This window comes from Papio anubis, chromosome 8, assembly GCF_008728515.1.
Source record: "Papio anubis isolate 15944 chromosome 8, Panubis1.0, whole genome shotgun sequence".
Lineage (NCBI taxonomy): Eukaryota > Metazoa > Chordata > Mammalia > Primates > Cercopithecidae > Papio > Papio anubis.
In genome coordinates this window covers 98,003,436-98,018,043 of record NC_044983.1, presented here as the reverse complement: position 1 = coordinate 98,018,043, position 14,608 = coordinate 98,003,436, and the positions used below count along the sequence as shown (strand labels likewise).

The 14,608-nt window shown below is 44.5% G+C and overlaps 1 pseudogene; it reads left to right on the top strand.

Moving 5' to 3' along the window:
• Positions 1–1,244: 1,244 nt before the first annotated feature.
• LOC100998633 lies at positions 1,245–6,361 on the top strand (annotated as a pseudogene).
• Positions 6,362–14,608: the final 8,247 nt, after the last annotated feature.

Below are 14,608 nucleotides of genomic sequence, written 5' to 3'. Positions count from 1 at the left end.
CCAGCCGGCCGCCTTCCTGGATGTGCTGGTTTTCAGCACCCACCGAGGTGAAATGTTTTGCCTGGCGAGACAGCTCACTCGAGCTGGAGTTCCCACGTTCTAATTGTCAGCAGCTGGCACTGGCATGTGCCTTTTTGGGATTTTTTCTGGACATCTTGACCCTTATTTTTCCATCTGGTTTGGGGCAGACTGTGAGCCTAAGTAACTGTAATTCCCACCATTCTAGAACCTCATGTCTCTTTTCAAACTCAGGAAGCTCTTGGAATCAACCCTACTTACTCTCCAAACAATTTTAACTCAGAATCCGGATTAGGAAGCCTGCTAAAGGGCGCAATGAAATCAGGACTCTATTTTCCCCAGCAAGTTTTTAAATTCTGTATTAAAACTAGAACAGTTATTTTAAAGGAAAATAATCAGATTTTTAAAAACTTTAGTCTGGAGGAAAATATATTTATTCTGGAGTCTTGTGTCCAAAATACATTTATTTCTTTACTTATTTTATTTTATTTGAGATGGAGTCTCTCTCTGTCCCCCAGGCTAGAGTGCAGTGGCGCGATCTCAGCTCATTACAACCTCCGCCTCCTGGGTTCAAGCAATTCTCCTGCCTCAGCCTCCTGAGTAGCTGGGATTACAGGTGACCACCACCACACCTGGCTGATTTTGTATTTTCAGTAGAGACAGGGTTTCGCCATGTTGGGCAGGCTGGTCTCAAAATCCTGACCTCAGCTGCTCCTCCTGCCTCAGCCTCCCAAAGTGCTGATCACATTTAGATAAAAATTTTTGCTGTGCCTAGGGCAAGGGTCTCCAAGGATCTCAGTTTCAATTATTTTTTTAAGAGTTTTTCTAATACTTTTTAAAAAATGGGCGGTTTCTGAAAAGAAGAAAAAGAAAAAAAGAATAGGACAAAAGTGAAGCTTTCCAAATTCTAGAAAGTTTCAAATGGTTTGTTGTATCCTTGGAAAGCAGCTCTGGCGTTGATTGCACTGGTTTGGAAAAGCCTGGGGGAGAAAAATGTCATGCTATGCCTTGGGCTCTGGACTCTGGGCTCTGCCATCGGACTTCCTGGGCTCCCTCAGGTGCCACCCATGGTTTCAGGCAAGCTTCCTAATTTCTGGAATACTCAGTCTCCTGACTTGTAAAATGGAGATATGACGACCACTTTGTAGGTTCATTAATGAACATTAAGTGATATAATCTGTGTAAAGAGTTTAGCACAGTGCTTGACACTGATATATATCAAATAAATGCCCCCAATCATCATCATCATCACCATCATCATCGTCATCATCATCTCTCAGTGCAATGGAGGAAGAGGAAACCATATCATGAGGAACAACCAGAGGTCTCTACCACTGCCCTATTTCCTGCCTCCAGCCCCTCTCGTTCAAAGCATTCCTCAGAGGGATTGTCTAAATCACAGCTCTAAGGAGCCGGACCCCTCCTTTGCTGAATATGCGCTGGGCTTTTCTGCCTCTATGCCTTTGCTTAGGCCATACCTTTCCCCTAGAATGTCTTCCTCCCACATCTATGCCTTTCAACTTTCCTACATCTCCCTACAGATTCTTCAGGGTCCTGTTTACGTACTGTGTCCTTGATAAAATCTTTTTAAATCCCCCCTACAAAATCTTTCATTCACTCATTCAATCATGAATTCGATGATTGCACCAGGTGCAGGCGAGATGCCAGGTACCCAGGGTAAAAGAGCACAATCCCTCTCCTCTCACTCCTCACAGACTGGCCGTGAAATCTGCATGCCTTGTGGTTCCTCACAGTACTTTCTTTCTTTCTTTCTTTCTTTCTTTTTGAGACGGAGTCTTGCCCTGTCGCCCAGGCTGGAGTGCAGTGGCACGATCTCGGCTCACCGCAACCTCTGCCTCCCGGGTTCAAGTGATTCTCCTGCCTCAGCCTCCTGAATAGCTGGGACTACAGGCATGTGCCACCATGCCCAGTTATCCTCACGGTACTTTCTTGATTCCACTCAGATGCTCATGCCACACTTTGCTGTGTGCAGCTGGTGTTTATATACTGGCTATAACTCCTCTGGGAGAGAAGGTGCGAGGTCTAAAGCTGAGCATGCATTGCAGACTGTCTGTGGAGGTAACGTTACATAATTGAAAAAGCAAACCTGATGCATTTCGGACATTTACCCAAAAGAATTGAAAACAGGGACTCAAACTGTTATTTGTACAACCCATGTTCATAGCAGCATCATTTACAATGGCCTAAAGGTGGAGGCAACCCAAATGACCATGACTGATGAATAGATAAACAAAATGTGGTCTCTGCATACAATGGAGGCCAGTGTGGTGGTGCACGCCTGTAATCTCAACACTTTGGGAGGCTGAGGTGGGAGGATGGCTTGAGTTCAGGGGTTCGAGACCAGCCTGGGCAACAAAGTGAGACCTCGTATCTACTATATTTATATGTGTGTGTGTGTGTGTATATATATACACACACACATACACATATATATAGTGCATACAGTGGAATATTATTTAGCTTCAAAAAGGAAAGAAATTCTGACACATGCTACAACATGAATGAACCATGAAAACAATATGCTAAGTGTAATAAACCAGTCACAAAAGGACAAATACTGTGATTTCACTTATATGACATAACTAGAGTAGTCAAATTCATAGAGACAGAAAGTAGAATGGTGGTTGCCAGGGGCTGGGGGAGGGGAAATGAAAAGTTTTTGTTTAATGGATACAGAGTTTCAGTTTGGAAGCTAAAAAAAATCTGGAAAAGGATAGTGGTTATGGTTGCATAACAACTCGAATGTATTTAATGCTACTGAATTGTACACTTAAAATGATTAAAATGTAAAATTATGTATATTTTATTCCAAAAAAAGAAAAGCAAAAAAGGAAATAACTTGGGCATTTTTCAAAGTGTCTTTCTATGTTCAGCCCAAACCAGCGTCTTGTCACAGTAATGCTTGAGGTTTAAATGTCCGGGCCTTGGAGAAACAGATTATTATGAAGGAGAAGAGAATGTAGACAAATGAGAACTCACTTCAGGTACTTCCTGGAGACATGGATGACAGGCTGCAAAGTCCATTCACAGAAAACAGAAAAAGATGTGAGCTTAAATTGATGCAGATGTATATATATACACACACATATGTAAGTATATATTATTTTATTTTATTTTATTTTTGAGACAAGGTCTCACTCTGTCGCTCAGGCTGGAGTACAATGGTGCACCCAGGGCTCACTGCAGCCTTGACCTCACAGAAGTGAGCCTCCCACTTCAGACTCCCAAATAGCTGGAACCACAGGCGCGAGACACCATGCTTGGCTAATTTTTCATTTTTGCTAGAGACAGAATCTTGCCATTTTACCCAAGTTGGTCTTGAACTCCTGGGCTCAAGCAATCCTCCCACCTCAGCCTCCTAAACTGTTGAGATTATAGGCGTGAGCCACCATGCTGAGCCCTGATATATGTATCTCTCTCTATATATTTTTTTACCAGTATATAAATATGTATTTTTTTCCTTTAACTCTTGGAAAAATCAGTAATTATCAAAGACTCAGGGTGTCTATTGGCATAAAGATCAGAGTGGCAGTTCTCTTTGGGGGCATCCTGGCCCTGGTAGCCTTGCTGGACTCTGAGGGCCCTGTCCGTCCTCAGTCACCTTGTTGCTCAGCCCACCCCATTCTTTCCGGAGAGAGCAGTGAACTGGAAAGATCCTCCCCTGCTCTTTCCCCCTCCTCGGTGTCACAGGAAAGAACAAACTTTTGAACCCAACATTGTAGGTGTGGAGGGCACTCACTAGAAAACGTTTTAAGGAAACATAGGCACCATGTCTTGACTTCTTGCTGACCTCTCACGGAGGGCTTTGGCAGAGAGTTTTGTGGGTTTTAATAGACTTTTGATGTAGCTTTGACTTCCACAGTGGCCCAGCTATTTTTAGAAGGAGAACCCTGTTCTAGATCTGAAAGCTAATGAATGCTCCTGTTCCTCTCCTAGCTCCTGTCACAATACCTGGGATTCTTAGTGCCAGAAATCTAGGACCCAGTTTGCTCCATCAGAAACTTCTTCTGGGTATCACACTCTTACCCTGTGGGATGTCTGAGCTAGGCTGATGAGTTTTATTCATCTTCATCCCTCATTATTCCCAGCCTTCCCAGTTCCTAGAACATGAAGCATGGGGAAATTAATGATTTCCTCTAATCTTTGGAAATAACCATTAGAGAAGGCATCCAATATTATTTTAAAGGACAGTTGCTAATCAAAGATAATATGCCATATGTGGTCCCATTTAGCTGGAATCAAATACAATATAATCAATCTAAGAAGAGACATAAAGAACCTCTGGAGAGGGGACAGTCTCAGCCTGGGGCCTATGAACCCCTAGAGATCTGTGGATTACATTTTGGAGTCTGTTAATCCCATGAAATTGTGAACAAAATGTGTGTGTTTTGTTTGGGGGAGAAGGGGAGATGGATATATGACAAGGAAAGAGCTACAATTTTATTAGATTCTCAGTCCTCTGGCCACAACATCTGTAATCCCAGCACTTTGGGAGGCCAAGGCAGGCAGTTCACTTGAGGCCAGGAGTTCAAGATGAGCCATGGTGAAACTCTGTTTCTACTAAAAATATAAAAATTAGCTGGGCATGATGGCTGGTGCCTGTAATCCCAGCTACTCGGGAGACTGAGGCAGGAGGATTGCTTGAACCTGGGAGGTGCAGGTTGCAGTGAGCTGAGATCATGCCGCTGCACTCCAACCTGGGTGACAAAGTGAGACTCCATATGAAAAAAAAAAAATCATCCTTGCTTTACTTATTGGCCACTGTGGCCCAGAGGCAGGACCTGCTCTCACCAAGGTGAGGAGCTTCTGGATGGCAGCACTTGGTCTGAAGCTCTTTGCACCAGTCAGTGTCCCAGACATGGCAGTCACACAGGACAGGTATTAAAAATTCAGATGCAGCCAGGCTTGGAGGCTCACGCCTGTAATCCTAACACTTTGGGAGGCCAAGGCGGGAGAATCATTTGAGCCCAGGAGTTTGAGACCAGCCTGTGCAACATAGCGAGACCCTGTCTCCACAAAAAAAATACAAATAAATTAGCCGAGCACGGTGGTATGTGCCTGTAGTCCCAGATAATCGGGTGGCTGAGATGGGAGGATGTTTTGAGTCCAGGACGTCGAGGCTTCAGCGAGCTGTGACGGCAACACTGCACTCCAGCCCGGGTGACAGAGGGAGACCTTGTCTCAGAAGCAAAACAAAAACCTCAGATGCCACAAGGAAGTCCTGTGCCCCCTATTGTATGAGTTCTGCAGTGGAGTGGTGTACTGTGGACGCCAGGTTGGGACGAGGTGGCCTGGAGACCTCTCAGCCCAAGGGCAAGGCAGGAGCCCGGGTAGAGAGCAACTCCCGGGGGCCCTCCCTGGAGCCCAGCGCTGCCCACACTGGGGCTGTGAAGCTGGACAAGGAGAAACTGGTGCAAAACCTGAGGGGCCCCAGGACATCGAAGTTCTGCAGACAGACCTCGAGCAATTTGCCAAGCTCCTGAAGCAGAGGAGGATCACCCTGGAATATTCCCAGACGCATGTGGAGGTCCCCAGGGGGTTCTCTTTGGGAAACTGTTCAGCCAAATGACCTCTGCCGCTCTGAGGCTCTGCAGCACAGTTTCAAGAACATGTGTTAGCTGTGGGCCCTGCTGCAGAAGTGGCAGAAGCTGGCAATGAGTATCTTCAGGAGATGTGCAAAACAGAGACCCTCCTGCAGACCAAAATAGAAAGCAAATGCTTACTGAGAACAGAGTGGGAGGCAACCTGAAGAACTTGTTCCTGCAGTGCCCAAAACCCTCACTGCCTCAGATTAGCTCCATGGTCGAGCTGTTTGGGCTTGAGAAAGATGTGGACCAGTGTGGTTCTGTAACCAGAGCCAGAAGAACAAACAATCCATGAGTGTTCACAGCAAGGAGATTTTGAAGTTGCTGCGTCCCCTTTCTCGGGGGACCAGTGTCTGTTCCTCTGGCTGCAGAACCCCATTTTGGTATCCCAGGCTATGGGGGCCCTCACTTCGCTACCTGTACTCCTTGGTCCCTTTCCTGACGGGGAAGCCATTCCCTCTGGGCTCTCCCGTGTAGTCAGAGAGAGGTCCTGCCCTTCCCAGGAATGGGGACAAGAAAGAGAAACCAGGGAAGGAGAACCCTGGAGTTTGTAGCAAGGCTTTTGGGATTAAGTTCCTCATTTACTAAGGAAGGATTTGGGAACACAAAGGATTGGGGCAGGGATTTTGGGGAAACCAAGTTTAACGATGCTCTTGATTGTAATCCTCACATCACACATCACTTTAGTCTTAAAGAAGCTTGGGACAGACAACACATACACTCACACACACACACTCATGCACACTCACACTCACACACACTCACACACACACACTACACACACTCACATCTAAAATCACATAGACTTTGGCCGCATATCTACACACACACTTACTTCCACACACACAGCCTCACCTACACACTCATACACACTCTACACCTACACACTCACACACATTCACACACAGATTCTACACTCTACACATTCCCCCTACTCCTCACTCACTCACGCATTCGCCATATTCACGCACACTCTACTCTACATACTCAGATATTGGCACCGCTTCATACTTGTCACACATTCTATGCACACTCACAGACTGCCTACCTCACACACACCTCACACAGCCTGCCACACCTACACATCTCACACACTCACACTACCACACTCACACACACTCCACGCCATGCCACTCACCACACTCCAGCACACACACTCACACACTCCACACCACACCTACTCACTCACACACACACTCACACAATAGACATTAACACTTTCACACACACTCACGCACTTATTCACACACTGCACAGTCACAGCATTCACACACCCACACACACCTCACACACTAACACACCTGGTTACACTTATACACTCTTACATACATACCATATACTCAACATTCGCGACACTCTGCCTCACACACTGCAATACTACCATGCACTCACATTCAATGCACACACACACTCACAGCCATACACTCTCACACTTACTCACACACCACACACTCGCCTCACACTCAGACACACACACTCATACACACACACACTCACACACTGTATACACACACTCACGCACACTCACACACACACACACACAGTCACACTGACACACTCCCACTGACACACACCTCCACACACACTCACACTCACACTCACACACACCTACATACCCACACACACCCCTGTGACTCCCTCACACTCAACACACCTACACACTCACACTTCTTACATTCATACACTGACACACTCACACATTGACACTGACACACACACCCACATCTCACCCCTGCCACACACCTCAGACAACCACCAGCCACCACACACACACCACACTCCGTGACACTTGCACTCACACTCACACACACACTACATACACACACACTCAGACACACTCACACTCACACAATACCCCATTCACACAACACTACACCCACACACACACAACCAGACACACCTACTCTCACACACCTACACACTTACACACTTCGACGCATTCATTCACACCTCAGACACACACTCACACACCACACACCACTGACACACACACACACCACACCCTACACCAACCACACACACACTCCTAAACTCCACACTGACACACCTACACATCTGCACTGACACACACCCACATTCACACACCTACACCACATTTAACCCCACTTCCCTCACACACACACACCACACTCCAGACACTTGCACTCACACTCACACACACTCACACTCAGACACACCCATTCACTCACACACACACACTCAAATTCTACACCTGGGACACTTCACACACACTCAGACCCTCTCACAGCACACATGTAACTGAACGAAGTATACTTCACACACCTATTCACACTCACTCAGACACACCCCACACACCCCTCACTTCCCTCACACTCACACTCACACTAACACACACCTCAGACACACACTCAGACACAATTCCACCTCCTGAGACCACCACTCACTCATCCACTCCATCAGATCCACCTCCACGCGTCAGGACCCTCCACTGCCTCCACGCTGGTGCCTGGGATCCACCCTCCTGATCCACTTATCCACACTCAAATGCCCAGGCCTTTCCCCTATGCAGTCTGATCCCATAGGCCTGGCGTAGGGCCTAGGAATCTGGGTAACAAGCTCTCCACATGATTTTTTTGAACAGCAAATTTGAGAAACATTGTACGGTGATGTGTCACTTAATTATGGAAATATGTTCGAGAAATGGGTCCCTAGGTAATTTTGTCACTAGGTAAACATCATAGAATGAACTTACACAAACCTAGGTGGTGTAGCCTACTACACCCTAGATATAGCCTACTGTGCCTAGGCTACAAACCCATAGCTACAGCATATTGACTGTACTGAATATTGTAGGCAGTTGTAGCAACATGATAAGGATTTGTGCACCTAAACACAGCTAAATGTAGAAATGATACAGTGAAAATAGAGTATAAAAGATGAAATGGTATACCAGTATAGGGTGCTTACCATGAATGGAGCTTGCAGCACTGGAAGATGCTCTGTGTGAGTCAGTGAGTGGTGAGTGAATGTGAACCTAGGATATTCCTGAACACTACCACAAACTTTATAAACATATACACTTAGACTAAATTTATATTAAAAGTATTTTTCTTTCTTCAATAAAAATTAACCATAGAAAACCTTTCTTCATTAAAAATTTTACCGTACGGTAAAAAAATTACAGTAACTTTTTACTTTATAAACTGTAATTTTTGTTTGTTTGTTTGTTTTTGAGATAGAGTCCCACTCTGTTGCCCAGGCTGGAGTGCAGTTGTGCAATCTAGGCTCAATGCAACCGCCAACTCCCAGGTTCAAGCGCTTCTCTTGCCTCGGCCTCCCAAGCAGCAGGGATTACAGGCACCTGCCACCACATCTGACTGAGTTTTTTTGTATTTTTAGTAGAGATGGGGTTTCACTATGTTGGGCAGGCTGGTCTCGAACTCCTGACCTCAGGTGATCTGCCTGTCTCAGCCTCCCAAAGTGCTGAGATTACATGTATGAGCCATGGTGCTCGGCCAATTTTTTCTTTTATATACTTCTGGGATACATGTGCAGAACATGCAGGTTTGTTACATAGGTAGACATGTGCCATGGTGGTTTGCTGCACCCATCAACCTGTCATCTACATTAGATATTTCTCCTAATGCTATCCCTCCCCTTGCCCCCCACCTCCTGACAAGCCTTGGTATGTGATGTTCCCCTCCCTGTACCCATATGTTCTCACTGTTCAACTCCCACTTGTGAGTGAGAACATGTGGTGTTTGGTTTTCTGTTCCTGTGTTAGTTTGCTGAGAATGATGGTTTCCAGCTTCATCCATGTCCCTGCAAAGGACATGAACACATTCTTTTTTATGGCTGCATAGTATTCCATGGTGTATATGTGCCACATTTTCTTTATCCCGTCTAACATTGATGGGCATTTGGGTTGGTTCCAAGTCTTTGTTATTGTGGATAGTGTTGCAATATATATATATATTTTTTGAGACAGAGTCTCGCTCTGTTGCCCAGACTGGAGTGCAGTGGTGTGTTCTCAGCTCACTGTAACCTCCACCTCCTGGGTTCAAGTGATCCTCCTGCCTCAGCCTCACAAGTACCTGGGATTACAGGCAAACACCACCACGCCCACCTAATTTTTGTATTTTTAGTAGAGACAGGATTTCACTATGTTGGTCAGGCTGATCTTGAACTCCTGACCTCAGGTAATCCACCTACCTTGGCATCCCCAAGTGCTAGGATTACAGGCATTAGTCACCGTGCCCAGCCTATAAGCTGTAATTTAAAAAATTTTTTAGACTCTTTTAAAATAACACTTAGCTTAAAACACACATTGGATAACTGTACAAAAATATTTTTTCTTTCTTTATATCCTTATTCTATAAGCCTTTATCTATTCATATATATATTTTTTTACTTTTGGAAATTTTTGTTAAAAACTAAGACACAAATATGTACATTAGCCTAGGCTTACACGGGGTCAGGATCATCAATATCACGGTCTTCCACCTCCAAATTTTGTCCCACTGGAAGGTCTTCACGTGCAACAACATGCATGGAGCTGCCATCTCCTGTGATAACAATGCCTTCTTCTGGAATCCCTCCTGAAGCACATGCCTGAGGCTGTTTTACTGTCAACTTTTAAATATACAGATGAGTAGAAGAAGGAGTACACTCTAAGAATAAAAAGTGTAGCATATTAAACACATAAACCGGTAACACAGTCATTTTTTATCATTGTCAAGTATTATGTACCGTACGTCATTGTATGTTATTCTTGTATGTGACTGAGTTTATTTACACCAGCATCACAACAAACATGTAATTGCTGTGGTGATATTACAATAGCTGTGATGACACTAGGAAACAGGAATGTTTTAACTCCATGATAATTTTATGGAACCACCATCATACACGTGGTCTATCATTGACTGAGACATCGTCATACAGCACTTAACTGTACTAAGTTAATAGGTTCACCATTTAAAGCATTAGGCCAAACCTTAGGAGGTGGTGGCTCTCCATCCACCTGGTCCTCTGGATGAGGACATGGGGGTGTAAAGTTACATTATTAACTACATTGTGTTGAAGCCTTTTCCATGTGCTGTTCAAAGCTGGGTCGCGCACGCCTGCTTGAGAAAAGAAATTTCAAAATCACATAGGTACATGTAGAACAGCAGACTGCAACTGAGAGAGGGAGGTAAATAGGAAAGGAGAGAGGAGACGAGGGAAGGAAATGCACAACTATTGAATGCTGAGCATCACATTTATGTCAGATACTGTGCTGGGCAGCATACAATTTTTTTTTTTTTTTTTTTTTTGAAACAGAGTCTTGCTCTGTCACCCAGGCTGGAGTGCTGTGACGCAATCTTGGCTCACTGCAACCTCCGCCTCCCAGGTTCAAGCTCTTCTCCTTCCTCAGCCTCCTGAGTAGCTGGGATTACAGGTGCTTGCCACCACACCTGGCTAATTTTTGTAGTTTTAGTAGAGACAGGGTTTCACCACGTTGGCCAGGCTGGTCTCAAACTCCTGACCTCAGGTGATCTGCCCTCTCAGCCTCTTGAAGTGCTGGGATTACGGGCATAAGCCACAACACCCAGCCTACAGATTTTCCCTTATTTAAGCACAGCCAAGTTCCATGATTTGCCATGGATGACAGACCCCTACAGCTCTTTTTCCCTCTTACATTTCCCAGAAAAGCATAGAAGAGTGTAGGCTACGCCATAGGCCCCGGGACAGGCATGGGATTGCTCTCTGGAGGCATATATCAGTGATCACAGGATCCCATGTGCTACAAGAATAGCCACCCAGCTATCAGGTAGTGAGTTCTTGGTACAAAACCCTTTACGGTGAGAAACAGCTTACCCCTGATGTAAGCTGGAGAGATGGGCTGAGTGACCAAGAGTTAAACAATGGTTAGCCTGGGACTCTCATTCAGGTTCCTGTGTGGGACACAGCATGTTGTTTTTCCTCTTCTTTGGCTACACCTGCCCTAAAATGGCTGGTTAAGATTTCAGTTCCTCCAGAAGGCAACATTCTTAACTTCCTGGGTGTGAGGATCTGTTGTTTCTGTTCTTTATGATACATACTCAGTGAGGCACACCCTTAGCAGGTCAGCGGGCTTGTTGGGTCTACGTGATACAGCAAAGCCTTTAAGAGAGTGGTTTTTAAGCCCAGCTGGACATTAGAATCACATGGAGAGCTTTCAGTAAATTCTGACTGCAATTTATGAGCGATCTCAAGCCAGAACCACCCAGCAAGGCACTCCCAAATTCCTGACCAACAGAAACTGGAAGAGATTTTTTTTTTTTAACGTATGTTGTTTTAAGCTAAGCTTATGGTCAGCAAATACTGCCTGCAGGCAAATTCTGGCTCACTGCCTGTTTTTGTAAATACAGTTTTACTGGAACACAGCTGTATTCATTTGTTTACATATTGTCTACGGCTGCTTTCATGATCAACAGCAGAGACTAAAATATTTACTAGCTGGCCCTTTACAGAAAAGGTTTGCCAACCTCTGTTTTAAGTCGTTAAGTGTTGGGGTTTTTCATACCACAGTGTATAGCTAACACCACTGCTTTAGGTGGAACGTAAAGGAAGATCAGAGAAGGGTGTGGCTGAGGCTGGGGAATGGATCATCATGAGGGTTTCTAAGCCAGTGGAGATTCCATGGCAGTAACTCTATCCCTCTCCTCTTTGAAACAAGGAAGTCTCCCTTTGCAGAAAAAAATGCTAGGAAGATTCTGGTTTTGTGCTTAGTAGCCTTCCATGTAGGGCTCTGTGCCTATCCAGCAACAGGTGAAAAAATGATAAGAATCTTTTATACGCAATTTTGAAATGTAAAAACAGCCGGCCTTTACCGGTCACTTCTGAAAAGTGTCTCGTCTGTCAACATTTAGCACATTAGCTGGAAAGTTTCTAAATCTCCTCTTCCCTGGGTGCTTTGTGATCAAGTTTCATATCAGTTAGGATGTTTTTGGCTACAGGCAAGAGAAATTCCAATATAAATTTGTATAAACATTAAGGGTGTTTATAGGCTCACATAAGTAGCCCAAAGCCTGAAGATCAGGCTTCAGACATGATATGATCTGGGACTCCAGTTCAATGTTTCTGCAATACTATTAGCGCTGCCTTCTCCATGTGATGGGTTTGTCCTCAGTCTGGCTTTTCATATGATAACGAGATTGTTGTGTAAGATCCAGGTATTTCATTTGAATAACACACCATCCAAAGCAAAATAAAACACATGTTTCCCAGAATTTTCAGTAAAAGTCCTGAGAATAATTCTGACTAGACCTATTTATGACCACCTCTGACAGGAACTTACTTATGGCCAGGGGATGCAATGTTCTGATCGGGCTTACTTATATCACATCACGGATTCTGCAGCTCCTAGAATCACACGAATCCCTGAATTAGGTTGAACAGGTTATGCTTCAGAAACAACCTGAACATCTTAGTAGCTTAGTACAACAAAAGTTTATTTCTCCCTTACAGAAAGTCCACTGTGATTCATTCCAAATGATCTTCCAGGGCATCTGTTCTCCAAGAGTTGGCTCAGTGATCTAGGCTGAATATGTGGCACCATCAGATCAACACAAGTTTCATTGCAGCGGGGGAAGAGAGAGCCTGGAGATGCATGCGTCCGCCCTTAAAAGGCCGGTTACAAAAGTTACAGAAGTAACTTGTGGAAATCACATAAGTTACTTCTGTTTAGATTTCATCAGCTGATGCAAGCCACAAGATCCAAGCCCAGCCAATCAGAGTATCTTATTTCCCTGGCCATTGTGATTGGTTCAGGAATGGCCACATGAACCAATCAAAATTGGTTCCTGTTAATTTTTTCCCCCTTTAATTGTTGGGAAATAATTGGCTGGGCCAATCAAAACAGTTCCTGTGAGTTTTTTCCCCCTTTAATTATTTCACTGAGATTTCCAAAGTGGTAAGGCCTAGTCTGGTGCTACTGGTGGCCATTTTGCATCAAATGGAGAGTGTCTGGAGAGAGAAGGAGATGCCGGGTGACATCATCAGTCTCTAGGTCTGCACTGTCCAATATGGTGGCCACTAGCCTCCTGCAGCCTTTGAGTACTTGAAATGTACCTAGTTTGAATTGAGTTGTGCTGTAAGTATATAATACACACAGGGTTTCGAAGACTTAGTATTTAAAAAAAGGAATGAAAATGTATCATTAATAATTTTTATATTGGTTACATATTGAAATGATAATATGTTGGATATATTAAAGAAAATATATTATTAAAGTTAACTTTACCTGTTTCTTTTTACTTTTCTTAATGTGACTACTAGAAAATTTCAAACTACATATGAGACTTGCCTTATATTTCTATTAGCCAGCACTGTTTTAGAACTGGTCATGCCTGAAGTCAGCTGTGCTCTGCAGTTCTGAACTGTGTAAGCTAATAGGTTCTCCTTTTTCCCCTCTTACGCTAGCTGAGCTAAGTCTCTGTCCTTTTCACCCTAGAGTCCTGAATAACACAGTTGTCTCCTAAGAGTTCTCAGCACCTCCCTACCAAGGAGCTAAAATTGCCCACGTACGTCTATTAAAGGAAAATGGCAATGACAGCAGAAGTTAATACTTGAATTTTGTGTTTCATTTTTTACTTTAAGTTCCCGGATACATGCAGAGAACGTGCAGGTTTGCTACAAAGGTATATATGTGCCATGGTGGTTTGCTGAATCTGTCAATCTGTCATCCAGATTTTAAGTCCCACATGCCTCAGGTATTTGTCCTAATGCTCTCCCTCCCCTTGACCCCCCACCCCCCGACAGGTCCCAGTGTATGTTGTTCCCCTCACTGTGTCCATGTGTTCTCATTGTTCAGCTCCCACTTATGAGTGAGAACATGAGGTGTTTGGTTTTGTGTTCCTGTGTTAGTTTGCTGAGGATGATGGCTTAAACATATTCTGATTTATAATCTATGGAAAGTTTTTGGAACACTTTGGGTTAATAAAGCTCACACCCTAGACGAGCTCAATCCCAAGGTCGGATGTGGACTTGGCAGGCATAGG